Source organism: Asterias rubens, chromosome 4, assembly GCF_902459465.1.
Source record: "Asterias rubens chromosome 4, eAstRub1.3, whole genome shotgun sequence".
In the NCBI taxonomy this organism is placed as follows: domain Eukaryota; kingdom Metazoa; phylum Echinodermata; class Asteroidea; order Forcipulatida; family Asteriidae; genus Asterias; species Asterias rubens.
In genome coordinates, this window is record NC_047065.1 from 21,362,664 (window position 1) to 21,377,838 (window position 15,175).

The following is a 15,175-nucleotide window of genomic DNA, read 5'->3' on the forward strand; positions in this document are numbered from 1 at the left end:
TATCTGGATTAAGGAGGAGTTACTCAGTCCTAACTTAGGACTAACCCTAAGTTTTTAATATCTCCTAGGACTAGTCCTAAGTTGAGACTAGTCCCAACTCTTTGTAGAATCGACCCCTGGGATGGATTTTTAAGTGTTTAAGACTAGACTTATCTCGAGTAAGGACGAGTTAGGACTAGCCTTAAGTTTTAATACCTAGTAGGACTAGTCCTAAGATAGGAACAATCCCAACTCTTGGTAAAATTGACCCCTGGGGTGGATTTTTAAGTGTTTAAGACTGGACTTATCTCGAGTAAGGACGAGTTAGGACTAGCCTTAAGTTTTCAATACCTAGTAGGACTAGTCCTAAGATAGGAACAATCCCAACTCTTGGTTAGTTACTCTTGGTAATATTGACCCCTGGGGTGGATTTTTAAGTGTTTAAGACTAGACTTATCTCGAGTAAGGACGAGTTAGGACTAGCCTTAAGTTTTCAATACCTAGTAGGACTAGTCCTAAGATAGGAACAATCCCAACTCTTGGTAAAATTGACCCCTGGGGTGGATTTTTCAAAGAGTTAAGACTAGTCTTATCACGAGTAAGGACGAGCTAATCATCTTAACTTAGGACTAGTTTTGAATAACTCTGAGACTAGTCCTAGACTAACTTTGTGAAATCGACCCCTGGGCAAAAGACTAGTCTTATCTTGAGTTATGACTCAGTCTAACTTAGGACTAGTCTTCAGTTTTTAATAAATCCTAAGACTAGTCCTAAGTTAGGACTATCTCTGTAAAATTGACCCCTGATCAGGTTAAATGATACAACCCTTGAGTTGTGTTCACTTGCCCCGGGTAAATTGCCTAAGATGTGAAGCGTACATGGGGTTGTATTGGGGTTAAAATTCCCCTGGAATTACCTAGGAAATGAAATGGCTCTGTACAGTGTGAAACAGGCATAACAGGATTTGATATTTATGCTAACAAATTAGAAAAATGTGATTGCACGAGCGAAAACCAGTTACAAACGCCTTGAATAACGACTTCACAAAGAAACAAGTAAATCTTAAAGTCTATATATGAGAAACTTTTGAAGGGGCACAAAGGCCATGAAAAGGGGCAACAGAGGCTGTGGCCTCCCTGCCTGGCCCTATGGTACATCCTTCTGCCAGGCAATATACAATATTACAGACATCTCACCACGAACTGACACAGCATTTAATAATGAACAATTTAAAATCAAGCTTTCCTAAAACTTCAGGGTATTTTCACCTCGTTTTCTGACAGCGAGTGAAGAACTGATGCTTTCAACTGCATAGGCCTATGGATTTTGACTGGTTTGGCCATAGATTAATAAGCAATAATGTAAGAATGGTTTATGTCCATTCTTACACAAAATACACATGTTCTTAGTGCATGAACTGACACCATGCAATGTATTACAACATGACTGTGTGTCAGTTTGTGAAAATGTAGGTCAGAGTGTAGGCAATGTCAGTTTGAGAAAATGTTTTTATTCACTTTTGGGGTTGGGGTGCTGTAGGGCAATAAACTAGTTTATTGCTCCATGGTGTAACAAAGGTAAATTGAACCTTGGTCTCAGTTCCTGGAAACAAAAAAATTCAGTTTCGGTGCAAAGTTGCAGTTTCTTATTATCGTAATTAAGAAAGTAAAGCTATTGAAGCATTGAAACAGCATGAAAGTGTCTCGATTAACAATTTATTAAATGTGAAAATTTGAATACAAAAATAGTGGTTTTGTCACCGTCAGTTCGTAGACGATCTGTTTAGGTATTTCTTGATAAGCACTTACATCTTATTTACCTCCAAAACCCCCATTCAAAGATTTGTCTTTATATCATGAATTAAATTTTCTTCTTTTATGCATGGTATCATAGTCACTATATCCAAGTTCAAATAATGCAATTATTTATACTGCATTATCACAGAAATCAACAAAGCTTCAGTGTATTTTGTCGGCATTACACTGCTCTTTTACTGAAGTTTCCTCCTTTACTTTAGAAGTCTTTCGGTTTGTCGTCCAATTTCATCTTGAGAATGGGTAGAAATATGACATTGAATTAAATTGAAAGTAGAGAAGCGTCTAGAATTTGTTGTTTAGATAGGGGACTTCTGTCTTAAACAACAAAAGTGTACAATTGTTACATCTGTTGGCTAAGTATTTTCCACATTACAATGCCGACTTAAATTACTTGTCCAGGCAGATTAATAATGTGGATTTGGACCACAGTTTTGTTAAAAGAAAAAGCAATTATTGGATAAAAATATGCCTCAAGATGAATGCTACATCTACTTCTTCTTTTTCTTAATAAGCTCTCGGACAAAAAAATTAGATGTATAGGTTTTACTTCATTTCGACAAAAGGGAACTTAATCAATTGAATAATCACAGTACTAAACAAGAACCCAAAAGAGGGAAGACTAAGTAAATAAAAAAAAGAAAGATTTAAGTAGGATTTGAAACTTTGCATGGTGGAAATACGATATGGAAAGGTTTGCGGTAACACCATGTAATGACTATCTCTAATGAGTTGGGGTGGTTCTGAAAAGAACCGTTGGTTTCAAATCGACGTTTCGATCAGTATGCTCTGATCGTCTTCCGGAGAAAGCGGTTCTTTTCAGAACCACCCCAACTCATTAGAGATAGTCATTCAGTTGTGTTACCGCAAACCGTTCCATAAGAAAGTTTTAGATGTGTGAGGAAAACCCCAGAAAATTATTCCAGGGAAAACTCTTGCAGTCAGGAAACCTGTTTTTGTAGCAATACCTTTCTGTGCTTAGCATGTTTTTGTGCTTACATGCTTTTTGAAAAAGGGGCCAGGTTTTCTCAATTGTGGGTTTACACCATGACTGGGGTTTGTCCTCCTACTAAAATGAGAGTCCTTGAATTCATTGACAGGAAGAAATATGAATACCTAGAGATTGGGGTGTTAAAGTTAAAGGGAAGGTACACATTTGGTAATTGTCAAAGACCAGTCTTCTCACTTGGTGTATCCCAACATAAGCATAAAATAACAAGCCTGTGAATATTTGAGCTCAATTGGTCATCGGAGTTGCGAGAAAATGATGAGAGAAAAAACACCCTTGCTGGACGAATTTGTGTGCTTTCAGATAGGATTAAAAGACTTCTATAGCTAGAAGGATTTTATTATTACCTCTTTCTCAAAATTTATGCAACTTCAGAGGGAGCTGTTTCTCACAATGTTTGATACTACCAACAGCTCTCCAATGCTCATTACCAAGTCAGTTTTTAAGTTAATAGTTGTCTTGAGTAATTACCAAACGTGTACCTTTCCTTTAACACCTGAGTGTTGTCACATATAAAGAGAGAATCAAAGTTAACACCAAAGGGCGGTAAAATAACTCTAATTTCTGCAAAAACATTTACATTGGTGTTGCTTTACCACCCAATCATGTTAATTTTGATTTTTGTTTCCTCTGGTATCTATATGTGACAGCATCCATGGTGTCAATTCTAACACCCCCACTTTGTGATATATGTATAAACATGGTATTAAAGACACTGGACACACACTATTAGTAATTCTCAAAGATCAGTCTTCTCAATCGGTCGTCGAAGTTGCAAGATAATATTGGGGGAAAAAAACACCCTTGTCACACGAAGTTGTGTGCTTTCAGATGCTTGATGTTGAGACCTCAAATTCTAAATCTCAGGTCTTGAAATCAAATTCAAAATCAAAATTACTTCTTTCTTGAAAACTACGTCACTTCAGAGGGAGCCGTTTCTCCACTGTTTTATACTATCAACAGCTCCCCATTACTTGTTTACAAGTAAGGTTTTATGCTAATAATTATTTTGAGTAACTACCACTAGTGTCCACTGCCTTTAACAGGCTCCTAGTGTTTTAATCACTATCAAAGGAATTATATTTGAAAGAGTCCAGAGGTTGGACTGTGTGTTAGCTGTGGGATTCTGATTACAAAATGGCTCACAGACTGAGAAATATCCTCGTCCTAATTGCTGGATTTTTATTATTATTTTTTCAATTTTTTCCATACCTTTGTCCTAACTGCTTTGCTGAACATTAAAGTTGGCATTAATGTGTAGAAAAAGAACAACCAAAAACATTTCACTGTTCAACACTGGTTTCTAAAAAGTATGTATCTGAAACAAATCTTAAGATTTGATTGCTCTGAGAATAAGAGGTTCAGTGAAGCGTAGAATGGATTCCAATTTCACCCACGAACTTATATGGATTTTTCTCTATGAAATTCAATTTAATGTACAAATCTAGGTAAACCTAAATTAATGTCAGTTGAAGGTCATTTCAAATGACTATTTACCATAAGACATTTGTGCGTCCTGGATGCTAATGTAGTGTAAGATTATTGATCAATGTCGTCTAAATGGAAATACTTTGATGGTTAGAACATAGCATTACGACTGGTATGCATTACAAATCCTAGATAAATGCCAGTTTTGTGCAAAATGAACAACCCTCCTCCCCCCCCCCCCAAAAAAAAAAAACCTTTATTTTCTAATTAAATGGGAATTACTTTTGATTTATGAATAAATTAAATTTAAAAAATATATACAAATTTAAGAATACAAAAATATATGAATTAATAATTACACAAAAAAATAAATTATTAAAATCAAACAATATTAAATACGACTGTGGGGTAGAGCTTGGCCCAATTTCATCAAGCTGTTAAGCAGAAAATACTGCTTAGCCAATTTCTGTGCTAAGCAAAAAATGGGTGGGGCACCAGTCACAACAAACTTCATGCACTTTTGATAAACAGTTTCTGCTAAGCAATATTTGTCTGTGCTTAGCAAGTGTTTTTGCGTACATGCTTTATTTATGAAAGTGGGCCATGGTCTCAATTTGATAAAGCTTCTCGAAGCACTAAAAACAGCCAAGCACAACAAAAGTTTATATTACTGGAGTAAGGTTACTTTGTTTAAAAAAGATGCTTTCAAAATGATTTTATTTTTAGAATTTCTATTACAGACGGATGTGTAGGAATTGTGGAGAACAGCTTAATTGTAAGTTTTAAACCACTTTAATTCCTATTCAAATATTGTAAGACAGAGCATCTGGGAAATTCATAGATACACCCTTTCCACAATTGTAGACGCCTATCCCTCGCCTTATAAATATACCAAGTGGTTACCGTAGTACCTTTTTCACGGTGGAAATTATTTTGTGGAATAATGATTTTCCCTTCCTGCGTTGTAGATGTGACTGGTTTTGGTAAAGTAGTATTAAATGAATAATAAATATGCATGGACATAGTTGTTGTATTTCTAACTCTAATTGCAACTCACCCTGGGGAGTCAGCAACTAGGAGTGTTACAGTCACTTAATGAATAGAAAGAAATATATCTTAAGATCGGCCTGCGCCAACGATTATAAATGCATGGGTTGCCTGGCTCTTAAGTGCCTTTCCTCGGTAATCTTCTGAGTTTAATTGAAGACCACACTGGCAGAGATAATGGGAATTTGTCTTTGTGGCACACGATCAGACCATGAAGAAACAGAGGAACGAGGGGGGAAAAAAAGCTTTCTTTTTATTATTTATTATAAGAAACACATGACCTTGAGATGGAATCAGGACTCTAGCAATCTGGTACTTTCATTAATTGAAATCTAAAAATCAACCGTCCACAACACTTTCTTCTCTTACCCACAGGTTTATATATATTTGATGCAGTGCACTTTATTAAATCTTAATGCATTCACGTAGCTTGTACTTCTTCTGACCGTGGTTTGATGTAAGACTTTCAATAGTGTCTTTAAAGGCAGTGGACACTATTGGTAATTACTCAAACTATTTGTTTGCATAAAACCTTTCTTGGTGACGAGTTATGGGGAGAGGATGATGGTATAAAACATTGTGAGAGACGGCTCCCTCTGAAGTGCCATAGTTTTCGAGAAAGAAGTAATTTTCCACAAATTTGATTTTGAGACCTCAGATTTAGAATTTGAGGTCTTGAAATCAAGCATCTGAAAGCGCACAACTTCGTGTGACAAGGATGTTTTTTCTTTCATTATTATCTCACAACTTCGACGACCAACTGAGCTCAAATTTTCACAGGTTTATTATTTAATGCATATGTTGAGATACACTAAGTGAGAAGACTGGTCTTTGACAATTACCAGTAGTGTCCATACCAAAAGGACATCGGGACTAAAGCTTACCCAAAAGGTTTCTTTACCTCATTCACAATCACTTGATGAACATGGACAACAACATTTAAGAATATTAGAGCTATTGTGCGTAGTTTTAGTCCGCTGTCATAAGTGCTTCTATATCGTATTAGTTGGGATAATGTGGATTGTGGACAAATAAACCTTTCGGTTTCGACTCATTTTGTTTAATTGTTTTTCAAGGTTTGGTAAAAGGATTTTCTGTCTATTGTCAATTTTAAATGCTAAGATCTAAAAGTGATAGACCAGTCTGATATCTTTGAATGTTGGGGGGTTGATGTTTTATGTAATGTCCTTTTTCATCATCATGGAACCTTAATGTAAATTTGATTAACTTTGCGGTGGTTACTTTCATTTCTAATATGTGGCTAGAGCGAGAGTTGAACCAGCAACCTCATGACCTCCTTGGTGCTCTAACAACTGAGCTAAGTTGCCCTGTAATGGCAGCTCCCTATTTTGTCAATATCTTTGTTCATATCCCACTCCATTTATTTTGTTCAACCCCAAATTAATAAAGTAAAAACAAAGTGCGTTTTAGGCTACTATTATTACAATTGCTGTCTGTCAGGCCTCCTGCATTCCTAAAGCCATCTCAAGCACCATCAGCCAAATGGGCAAACAATCTCCACCCTCACAGGTACCCATTCACTTCTGGATGATGAGATGCGACAACAGTTAAAAATGCTGTGCCTCAGGACACAAATGCTGTGACCAGGATTCGAACCCATACTCTAGTGACCCAGTTTGAATACTCACCCCAATACAGCCAACAATGGGGTTGGTGCTCGTTATCATCCCCCTATCATGGATGGATCAGATAACCACTACACTACGAAAACTTGACGACCAAATTCCTATTTTAGCTTCCTTCAATGTTGGGAATCGTTACCAACCTAACAGAATAAATATAATTTAAAAGTAACCTCATGTCAGAAATACAAAAGAAAGTTGTTTTCGCCCGGGCTCGAACCGGGGACCTTGCGCGTGTGAGGCGCACGTGATAACCACTACACTACGAAAACTTGACGACCAAACTGCATATTTTAGCTTCCTTCAATCTGGGGATTCCATACCAACCAACAGAATAAATATTTTTTAAAGTAACCTCATGTCAGAAATACAAAAGAAAATTTGTTTTCGCCCGGGCTCGAACCGGGGACCTTGCGCGTGTGAGGCGCACGTGATAACCACTACACTACGAAAACTTGACGACCAAACTCCAATATTTAGCTTCCTTCAATGTTGGGAATCGTTACCAACCTAACAGAACAAATATAATTTGAAAGTAACCTCATGTCAGAAATACAAAAGAAAATTGTTTTCGCCCGGGCTTGAACCGGGGACCTTGCGCGTGTTAGGCGCACGTGATAACCACTACACTACGAAAACTTGACGACCAAACTGCAATATTTAGCTTCCTTCAATGTGGGAATTCCATACCAACCTAACAGAATAAATATAATTTTAAAGTAACCTCATGTCAGAAATACAAAAGAAAATTGTTTTCGCCCGGGCTCGAACCGGGGACCTTGCGCGTGTAAGGCGCACGTGATAACCACTACACTACGAAAACTTGACGACCAAATTCCTATTTTTAGCTTCCTTCAATGTTGGGAATCCATACCAACCTAACAGAATAAATATAATTTAAAAGTAACCTCATGTCAGAAATACAAAAGAAAGTTGTTTTCGCCCGGGCTCGAACCGGGGACCTTGCGCGTGTGAGGCGCACGTGATAACCACTACACTACGAAAACTTGACGACCAAATTCCTATTTTTAGCTTCCTTCAATGTTGGGAATCGTTACCAACCTAACAGAATAAATATAATTTAAAAGTAACCTCATGTCAGAAATACAAAAGAAAGTTGTTTTCGCCCGGGCTCGAACCGGGGACCTTGCGCGTGTGAGGCGCACGTGATAACCACTACACTACGAAAACTTGACGACCAAATTCCTATTTTTAGCTTCCTTCAATCTGGGGATTCCATACCAACCAACAGAATAAATATAATTTAAAAGTAACCTCATGACAGAAAAACAAAAGAAAGTTGTTTTCGCCCGGGCTCGAACCGGGGACCTTGCGCGTGTGAGGCGCACGTGATAACCACTACACTACGAAAACTTGACGACCAAATTCCTATTTTTAGCTTCCTTCAATGTTGGGAATCGTTACCAACCTAACAGAATAAATATAATTTAAAAGTAACCTCATGTCAGAAATACAAAAGAAAAATGTTTTCGCCCGGGCTCGAACCGGGGACCTTGCGCGTGTGAGGCGCACGTGATAACCACTACACTACGAAAACTTGACGACCAAACTCCAATATTTAGCTTCCTTCAATCTGGGGATTCCATACCAACCAACAGAATAAATATAATTTAAAAGTAACCTCATGTCAGAAATACAAAAGAAAGTTGTTTTCGCCCGGGCTCGAACCGGGGACCTTGCGCGTGTAAGCGCACGTGATAACCACTACACTACGAAAACTTGACGACCAAATTGCAATATTTAGCTTCCTTCAATCTGGGGATTTCATACCAACCAACAGAATAAATAATTTTTTAAAGTAACCTCATGTCAGAAATACAAAAGAAAGTTGTTTTCGCCCGGGCTCGAACCGGGGACCTTGCGCGTGTTAGGCGCACGTGATAACCACTACACTACGAAAACTTGACGACCAAACTGCAATATTTAGCTTCCTTCAATCTGGGGATTCCATACCAACCAACAGAATAAATATAATTTTAAAGTAACCTCATGTCAGAAATACAAAAGAAAGTTGTTTTCGCCCGGGCTCGAACCGGGACCTTGCGCGTGTGAGGCGCACGTGATAACCACTACACTACGAAAACTTGACGACCAAACTGCAATATTTAGCTTCCTTCAATCTGGGGATTCCATACCAACCAACAGAATAAATATAATTTTAAAGTAACCTCATGTCAGAAATACAAAAGAAAATTGTTTTCGCCCGGGCTCGAACCGGGGACCTTGCGCGTGTTAGGCGCACGTGATAACCACTACACTACGAAAACTTGACGACCAAACTGCAATATTTAGCTTCCTTCAATTTGGGGATTCGTTACAAAACTAACAGAATAATTTTTTTTTAAAGTAACCTCATGTCAGAAATACAAAAGAAAATTGTTTTCGCCCGGGCTCGAACCGGGGACCTTGCGCGTGTTAGGCGCACGTGATAACCACTACACTACGAAAACTTGACGACCAAACTGCAATATTTAGCTTCCTTCAAGCTGGGGATTTCATACCAACCAACAGAATAATATAATTTTAAAGTAACCTCATGTCAGAAATACAAAAGAAAATTGTTTTCGCCCGGGCTCGAACCGGGGACCTTGCGCGTGTAAAGCGCACGTGATAACCACTACACTACGAAAACTTGACGACCAAATTCCTATTTTTAGCTTCCTTCAATCTGGGGATTCATACCAACCAACAGAATAAATATTTTTTTAAAGTAACCTCATGTCAGAAATACAAAAGAAAGTTGTTTTCTCACGGGCTCGAACCGGGGACCTTGCGCGTGTAAAGCGCACGTGATAACCACTACACTACGAAAACTTGACGACCAAACTGCAATATTTAGCTTCCTTCAATCTGGGGATTTCATACCAACCAACAGAATAAATAATTATTTAAAGTAACCTCGTGTCAGAAATAGAAAAGAAAAATGTTTTCGCCCGGGCTCGAACCGGGGACCTTGCGCGTGTGAGGCGCACGTGATAACCACTACACTGCGAAAACTTGACGACCAAACTCCAATATTTAGCTTCCTTCAATTTGGGGATTCGTTACAAAACTAACAGAATAAATTTTTTTTTTAAGTAACCTCATGTCAGAAATACAAAAGAAAATTGTTTTCGACCGGGCTCGAACCGGGGACCTTGCGCGTGTTAGGCGCACGTGATAACCACTACACTACGACAACTTGACGACCAAACTGCAATATTTAGCTTCTTTCAATCTTGGGATTCCATACCAACCAACAGAATAAATATAATTTAAAAGTAACCTCATGTCAGAAATACAAAAGAAAATTGTTTTCGCCCGGGCTCGAACCGGGGACCTTGCGCGTGTAAAGCGCACGTGATAACCACTACACTACGAAAACTTGACGACCAAACTGCAATATTTAGCTTCCTTCAATCTGGGGATTTCATACCAACCAACAGAATAAATAATTTTTTAAGTAACCTCATGTCAGAAATACAAAAGAAAATTGTTTTCGCCCGGGATCGAACCGGGGACCTTGCGCGTGTTAGGCGCACGTGATAACCACTACACTACGAAAACTTGACGACCAAACTGCAATATTTAGCTTCCTTCAAGCTGGGGATTTCATACCAACCAACAGAATAAATATTTTTTTAAAGTAACCTCATGTCAGAAATACAAAAGAAAGTTGTTTTCGCCCGGGCTCGAACCGGGGACCTTGCGCGTGTAAAGCGCACGTGATAACCACTACACTACAAAACTTGACGACCAAACTCCAATATTTAGCTTCCTTCAATCTGGGGATTCCATACCAACCAACAGAATAAATATAATTTAAAGTAACCTCATGTCAGAAATACAAAAGAAATGTGTTTTCGCCCGGGCTCGACCGGGGACCTTGCGCGTGTGAGGCGCACGTGATAACCACTACACTACGAAAACTTGACGACCAAACTGCCATATTTAGCTTCCTTCAATCTGGGGATTCATACCAACCAACAGAATAAATATAATTTTGAAAGTAACCTCATGTCAGAAATACAAAAGAAAGTTGTTTTCGCCCGGGCTCGAACCGGGGACCTTGCGCGTGTAAGGCGCACGTGATAACCACTACACTACGAAAACTTGACGACCAAACTCCAATATTTAGCTTCCTTCAATCTGGGGATTCCATACCAACCAACAGAATAAATAATTTTTTAAAGTAACCTCATGTCAGAAATACAAAAGAAATGTGTTTTCGCCCGGGCACCTTGCGCGTGTGAGGCGCACGTGATAACCACTACACTACGAAAACTTGACGACCAAACTGCAATATTTAGCTTCCTTCAATCTGGGGATTCCATACCAACCAACAGAATAAATATAATTTTGAAAGTAACCTCATGTCAGAAATACAAAAGAAAATTGTTTTCGCCCAGGCTTGAACCGGGGACCTTGCGCGTGTTAGGCGCACGTGATAACCACTACACTACGAAAACTTGACGACCAAACTCCAATATTTAGCTTCCTTCAATTTGGGGATTCGTTACAAAACTAACAAAATATTTTTTTTTTTAAGTAACCTCATGTCAGAAATACAAAACAAAATTGTTTTCGCCCGGGCTCGAACCGGGGACCTTGCGCGTGTTATGCGCACGTGATAACCACTACACTACGAAAACTTGACGACCAAACTGCAATATTTAGCTTCTTTCAATCTGGGGATTCCATACCAACCAACAGAATAAATATAATTTTAAAGTAATCTCATGTCAGAAATACAAAAGAAAATTGTTTTCGCCCGGGCTCGAACCGGGGACCTTGCGCGTGTAAAGCGCACGTGATAACCACTACACTACGAAAACTTGACGACCAAAGTGCAATATTTAGCTTCCTTCAAGCTGGGGATTTCATACCAACCAACAGAATAAATATTTTTTTAAAGTAACCTCATGTCAGAAACACAATAGAGAGTTGTTTTCGCCCGGGCTCGAACCGGGGACCTTGCGCGTGTTAGGCGCACGTGATAACCACTACACTACGAAAACTTGACGACCAAACTGCAATATTTAGCATCCTTCAATCTGGGGATTCCATACCAACCAAAAAGTAACCTCATGACAGAAAAACAAAAGAAAGTTGTTTTCGCCCGGGCTCGAACCGGGGACCTTGCGAGTGTGAGGCGTACGTGATAACCACTACACTACGAAAACTTGACGACCAAATTCCTATTTTGAGCTTCCTTCAATGTTGGAAATCGTTACCAACCTAACAGAATAAATATAATTTAAAAGTAACCTCATGTCAGAAATACAAAAGAAAGTTGTTTTCGCCCGGGCTCGAACCGGGGACCTTGCGCGTGTGAGGCGCACGTGATAACCACTACACTACGAAAACTTGACGACCAAATTCCTATTTTTAGCTTCCTTAAATTTTGGGATTCCATACCAACCAACAGAATAAATATAATTTTGAAAGTAACCTCATGTCAGAAATACAAAAGAAAATTGTTTTCGCCCAGGCTTGAACCGGGGACCTCGCGCGTGTTAGGCGCAGGTGATAACCACTACACTACGAAAACTTGACGACCAAACTCCAATATTTAGCTTCCTTCAATTTGGGGATTCGTTACAAAACTAACAGAATAATTTTTTTTTAAAGTAACCTCATGTCAGAAATACAAAAGAAAATTGTTTTCGCCCGGACTCGAACCGGGGACATTGCGCGTGTTAGGCGCACGTCATAACCACTACACTACATAAAACTTGACGACCAAACTGCAATATTTAGCTTCTTTCAATCTGGGGATTCCATACCAACCAACATAATAATATAATTTTAAAGTAACCTCATGTCAGAAATACAAAAGAAAATTGTTTTCGCCCGGGCTCGAACCGGGGACCTTGCGCGTGTAAAGCGCACGTGATAACCACTACACTACGAAAACGTGACGACCAAACTGCAATATTTAGCTTCCTTCAATCTGGGGATTTCATACCAACCAACAGAATAAATATAATTTAAAAGTAACCTCATGTCAGAAAAACAAGAAAGTTGTTTTCGCCCGGGCTCGAACCGGGGACCTTGCGCGTGTTAGGCGCACGTGATAACCACTACACTACATAAAACTTGACGACCAAACTGCAATATTTAGCTTCTTTCAATCTGGGGATTCCATACCAACCAACATAATAATATAATTTTAAAGTAACCTCATGTCAGAAATACAAAAGAAAATTGTTTTCGCCCGGGCTCGAACCGGGGACCTTGCGCGTGTAAAGCGCACGTGATAACCACTACACTACGAAAACGTGACGACCAAACTGCAATATTTAGCTTCCTTCAATCTGGGGATTTCATACCAACCAACAGAATAAATATAATTTAAAAGTAACCTCATGTCAGAAAAACAAGAAAGTTGTTTTCGCCCGGGCTCGAACCGGGGACCTTGCGCGTGTGAGGCGCACGTGATAACCACTACACTACGAAAACTTGACGACCAAATTCCTATTTTTAGCTTCCTTCAATGTTGGAAATCGTTACCAACCTAACAGAATAAATATAATTTAAAAGTAACCTCATGTCAGAAATACAAAGAAAGGTTGTTTTCGCCCGGGCTCGAACCGGGGACCTTGCGCGTGTGAGGCGCACGTGATAACCACTACACTACGAAAACTTGACGACCAAACTGCAATATTTAGCTTCCTTCAATCTGGGGATTCCATACCAACCAACAGAATAAATATAATTTAAAAGTAACCTGATGTCAGAAAAACAAAAGAAAGTTGTTTTCGCCCGGGCTCGAACCGGGAACCTTGCGCGTGTGAGGCGCACGTGATAACCACTACACTACGAAAACTTGACGACCAAATTCCTATTTTTAGCTTCCTTCAATGTTGGAAATCGTTACCAACCTAACAGAATAAATATAATTTAAAAGTAACCTCATGTCAGAAATACAAAAGAAAATTGTTTTCGCCCGGGCTCGAACCGGGGACCTTGCGCGTGTGAGGCGCACGTGATAACCACTACACTACGAAAACTTGACGACCAAACTCCAATATTTAGCTTCCTTCAATTTGGGGATTCGTTACAAAACTAACAGAATAAATATAATTTAAGAGTAACCTCATGTCAGATACAAAAGAAAATTGTTTTCGCCCGGGCTTGAACCGGGGACCTTGCGCGTGTTAGGCGCACGTGATAACCACTACACTACGAAAACTTGACGACCAAATCGACTGTTTGACTTTTTTTTATGAGGGAACACTTTACCAAAAACAAAAGTGCAGTTAAAAAGCAACTGTTTATGTCAGAAAAACAAAGGAAAATTGTTTTCGCCCGGGCTTTAACCGGAAACCCTTGCGCGTGTTAGGCACTTGTGATAACCACTACACAACGAAAACTTGACGACTATCCTGAAAATAACATGGACATTTGGTTGGTAATCCTATTTTTATCAAGGAAGAAATTTCATGCTAAGCAAATTTTTGTGCTTAGCAGCTCTATGAAATTGGGCCCTGCTCAGCAACCAGTAGTTCGCGCTAGAGCAGTGTGACAACTCGACTTTTTCACCGTGTGGGACCATTAACGACTTGTCCACAAGTCTAGTTAGGCGCACGTGATATTAGGACTGTAGTTAATAAACTTGACGACCAACAAAAGTTTTCAATGGGCTATACGTTGTTACCAATAAGCAAAAAGGGTAGTTCTTAAACAGTCAATAAAGGATGATCTCAATATTTCAACTGTACCAAATAGACACCATAGATACCTGAGTACATTGGAAGATTAGTCTCCCCGGATTTTCTGCTCTCCCCGCTTGAAATTCGGAGAATAGCACAAGACAGGAGAGAATGGGAAAAGCTTGTGTCCGCCTGCTGTGCAGCCGACTGATGAATAACCATTTTACTCTCAAAATTTGCATTTAGTAACAAATAACTCGAGTCAAAAATGTACCCGGCCGCTCAGCTTTTTCAGCCGAGGCTCCAAAACGGCTGATCTATTATAATGACCCCTTGACGCCAGTGACGATTTCCCCTAATTGATTTTGAACATAGTTCTCCAGCTTTGGCAAATTGAGGGCGCTATTTTCCACATCAAATAGCCGCCACTGACGTCACGATTCCTTTGGGGGTTCCGCGCGGGTTTGTTTAACCCCGCGTTTCTTCAGAAACTTGGCATGGAGCGTTCTGGAGAAAAACCCATTTTTACCATAATTGTGTTAACGTGAGGATAAGAGACTCGTTATTTTTTGTGTACGTTTCCTATGGACTGCAGATATT

General features: G+C 39.3%; 37 non-coding genes across 37 annotated transcripts; all 37 read right to left on the minus strand.

The window, feature by feature from the left end:
- Nucleotides 1–7,119: 7,119 nt before the first annotated feature.
- Nucleotides 7,120–7,192, minus strand: Trnav-cac. The gene has a single exon. It is a non-coding gene; the product is annotated as a tRNA-Val (tRNA).
- A 110-nt stretch (nucleotides 7,193–7,302) lies between these two features.
- Nucleotides 7,303–7,375, minus strand: Trnav-cac. The gene has a single exon. It is a non-coding gene; the product is annotated as a tRNA-Val (tRNA).
- Nucleotides 7,376–7,486: 111 nt separating this feature from the next.
- Nucleotides 7,487–7,559, minus strand: Trnav-aac. The gene has a single exon. It is a non-coding gene; the product is annotated as a tRNA-Val (tRNA).
- Nucleotides 7,560–7,670: 111 nt separating this feature from the next.
- Nucleotides 7,671–7,743, minus strand: Trnav-uac. Its single transcript has one exon. It is a non-coding gene; the product is annotated as a tRNA-Val (tRNA).
- Nucleotides 7,744–7,854: 111 nt separating this feature from the next.
- Trnav-cac lies at nucleotides 7,855–7,927 on the minus strand. Its single transcript has one exon. It is a non-coding gene; the product is annotated as a tRNA-Val (tRNA).
- A 111-nt stretch (nucleotides 7,928–8,038) lies between these two features.
- Trnav-cac lies at nucleotides 8,039–8,111 on the minus strand. The gene has a single exon. It is a non-coding gene; the product is annotated as a tRNA-Val (tRNA).
- Nucleotides 8,112–8,221: 110 nt separating this feature from the next.
- Nucleotides 8,222–8,294, minus strand: Trnav-cac. The gene has a single exon. It is a non-coding gene; the product is annotated as a tRNA-Val (tRNA).
- A 111-nt stretch (nucleotides 8,295–8,405) lies between these two features.
- On the minus strand, nucleotides 8,406–8,478 carry Trnav-cac. Its single transcript has one exon. It is a non-coding gene; the product is annotated as a tRNA-Val (tRNA).
- A 292-nt stretch (nucleotides 8,479–8,770) lies between these two features.
- Trnav-aac lies at nucleotides 8,771–8,843 on the minus strand. The gene has a single exon. It is a non-coding gene; the product is annotated as a tRNA-Val (tRNA).
- A 110-nt stretch (nucleotides 8,844–8,953) lies between these two features.
- Nucleotides 8,954–9,025, minus strand: Trnav-cac. Its single transcript has one exon. It is a non-coding gene; the product is annotated as a tRNA-Val (tRNA).
- A 110-nt stretch (nucleotides 9,026–9,135) lies between these two features.
- On the minus strand, nucleotides 9,136–9,208 carry Trnav-aac. The gene has a single exon. It is a non-coding gene; the product is annotated as a tRNA-Val (tRNA).
- Nucleotides 9,209–9,318: 110 nt separating this feature from the next.
- On the minus strand, nucleotides 9,319–9,391 carry Trnav-aac. Its single transcript has one exon. It is a non-coding gene; the product is annotated as a tRNA-Val (tRNA).
- Nucleotides 9,392–9,500: 109 nt separating this feature from the next.
- On the minus strand, nucleotides 9,501–9,573 carry Trnav-uac. The gene has a single exon. It is a non-coding gene; the product is annotated as a tRNA-Val (tRNA).
- A 109-nt stretch (nucleotides 9,574–9,682) lies between these two features.
- Trnav-uac lies at nucleotides 9,683–9,755 on the minus strand. The gene has a single exon. It is a non-coding gene; the product is annotated as a tRNA-Val (tRNA).
- A 110-nt stretch (nucleotides 9,756–9,865) lies between these two features.
- Trnav-cac lies at nucleotides 9,866–9,938 on the minus strand. The gene has a single exon. It is a non-coding gene; the product is annotated as a tRNA-Val (tRNA).
- A 111-nt stretch (nucleotides 9,939–10,049) lies between these two features.
- Nucleotides 10,050–10,122, minus strand: Trnav-aac. Its single transcript has one exon. It is a non-coding gene; the product is annotated as a tRNA-Val (tRNA).
- Nucleotides 10,123–10,232: 110 nt separating this feature from the next.
- Nucleotides 10,233–10,305, minus strand: Trnav-uac. Its single transcript has one exon. It is a non-coding gene; the product is annotated as a tRNA-Val (tRNA).
- Nucleotides 10,306–10,414: 109 nt separating this feature from the next.
- Nucleotides 10,415–10,487, minus strand: Trnav-aac. The gene has a single exon. It is a non-coding gene; the product is annotated as a tRNA-Val (tRNA).
- Nucleotides 10,488–10,597: 110 nt separating this feature from the next.
- Trnav-uac lies at nucleotides 10,598–10,669 on the minus strand. The gene has a single exon. It is a non-coding gene; the product is annotated as a tRNA-Val (tRNA).
- Nucleotides 10,670–10,778: 109 nt separating this feature from the next.
- Trnav-cac lies at nucleotides 10,779–10,850 on the minus strand. Its single transcript has one exon. It is a non-coding gene; the product is annotated as a tRNA-Val (tRNA).
- A 110-nt stretch (nucleotides 10,851–10,960) lies between these two features.
- Nucleotides 10,961–11,033, minus strand: Trnav-uac. The gene has a single exon. It is a non-coding gene; the product is annotated as a tRNA-Val (tRNA).
- A 283-nt stretch (nucleotides 11,034–11,316) lies between these two features.
- Nucleotides 11,317–11,389, minus strand: Trnav-aac. The gene has a single exon. It is a non-coding gene; the product is annotated as a tRNA-Val (tRNA).
- Nucleotides 11,390–11,499: 110 nt separating this feature from the next.
- On the minus strand, nucleotides 11,500–11,572 carry Trnav-aac. Its single transcript has one exon. It is a non-coding gene; the product is annotated as a tRNA-Val (tRNA).
- A 110-nt stretch (nucleotides 11,573–11,682) lies between these two features.
- On the minus strand, nucleotides 11,683–11,755 carry Trnav-uac. The gene has a single exon. It is a non-coding gene; the product is annotated as a tRNA-Val (tRNA).
- A 110-nt stretch (nucleotides 11,756–11,865) lies between these two features.
- On the minus strand, nucleotides 11,866–11,938 carry Trnav-aac. Its single transcript has one exon. It is a non-coding gene; the product is annotated as a tRNA-Val (tRNA).
- A 92-nt stretch (nucleotides 11,939–12,030) lies between these two features.
- Nucleotides 12,031–12,103, minus strand: Trnav-cac. Its single transcript has one exon. It is a non-coding gene; the product is annotated as a tRNA-Val (tRNA).
- A 111-nt stretch (nucleotides 12,104–12,214) lies between these two features.
- Trnav-cac lies at nucleotides 12,215–12,287 on the minus strand. Its single transcript has one exon. It is a non-coding gene; the product is annotated as a tRNA-Val (tRNA).
- A 111-nt stretch (nucleotides 12,288–12,398) lies between these two features.
- Nucleotides 12,399–12,471, minus strand: Trnav-aac. Its single transcript has one exon. It is a non-coding gene; the product is annotated as a tRNA-Val (tRNA).
- A 110-nt stretch (nucleotides 12,472–12,581) lies between these two features.
- Trnav-aac lies at nucleotides 12,582–12,655 on the minus strand. Its single transcript has one exon. It is a non-coding gene; the product is annotated as a tRNA-Val (tRNA).
- A 109-nt stretch (nucleotides 12,656–12,764) lies between these two features.
- Nucleotides 12,765–12,837, minus strand: Trnav-uac. Its single transcript has one exon. It is a non-coding gene; the product is annotated as a tRNA-Val (tRNA).
- A 108-nt stretch (nucleotides 12,838–12,945) lies between these two features.
- Trnav-aac lies at nucleotides 12,946–13,019 on the minus strand. Its single transcript has one exon. It is a non-coding gene; the product is annotated as a tRNA-Val (tRNA).
- A 109-nt stretch (nucleotides 13,020–13,128) lies between these two features.
- Nucleotides 13,129–13,201, minus strand: Trnav-uac. The gene has a single exon. It is a non-coding gene; the product is annotated as a tRNA-Val (tRNA).
- A 108-nt stretch (nucleotides 13,202–13,309) lies between these two features.
- Trnav-cac lies at nucleotides 13,310–13,382 on the minus strand. Its single transcript has one exon. It is a non-coding gene; the product is annotated as a tRNA-Val (tRNA).
- A 111-nt stretch (nucleotides 13,383–13,493) lies between these two features.
- On the minus strand, nucleotides 13,494–13,566 carry Trnav-cac. Its single transcript has one exon. It is a non-coding gene; the product is annotated as a tRNA-Val (tRNA).
- A 110-nt stretch (nucleotides 13,567–13,676) lies between these two features.
- Trnav-cac lies at nucleotides 13,677–13,749 on the minus strand. The gene has a single exon. It is a non-coding gene; the product is annotated as a tRNA-Val (tRNA).
- Nucleotides 13,750–13,860: 111 nt separating this feature from the next.
- Nucleotides 13,861–13,933, minus strand: Trnav-cac. The gene has a single exon. It is a non-coding gene; the product is annotated as a tRNA-Val (tRNA).
- Nucleotides 13,934–14,042: 109 nt separating this feature from the next.
- Trnav-aac lies at nucleotides 14,043–14,115 on the minus strand. The gene has a single exon. It is a non-coding gene; the product is annotated as a tRNA-Val (tRNA).
- Nucleotides 14,116–15,175: the final 1,060 nt, after the last annotated feature.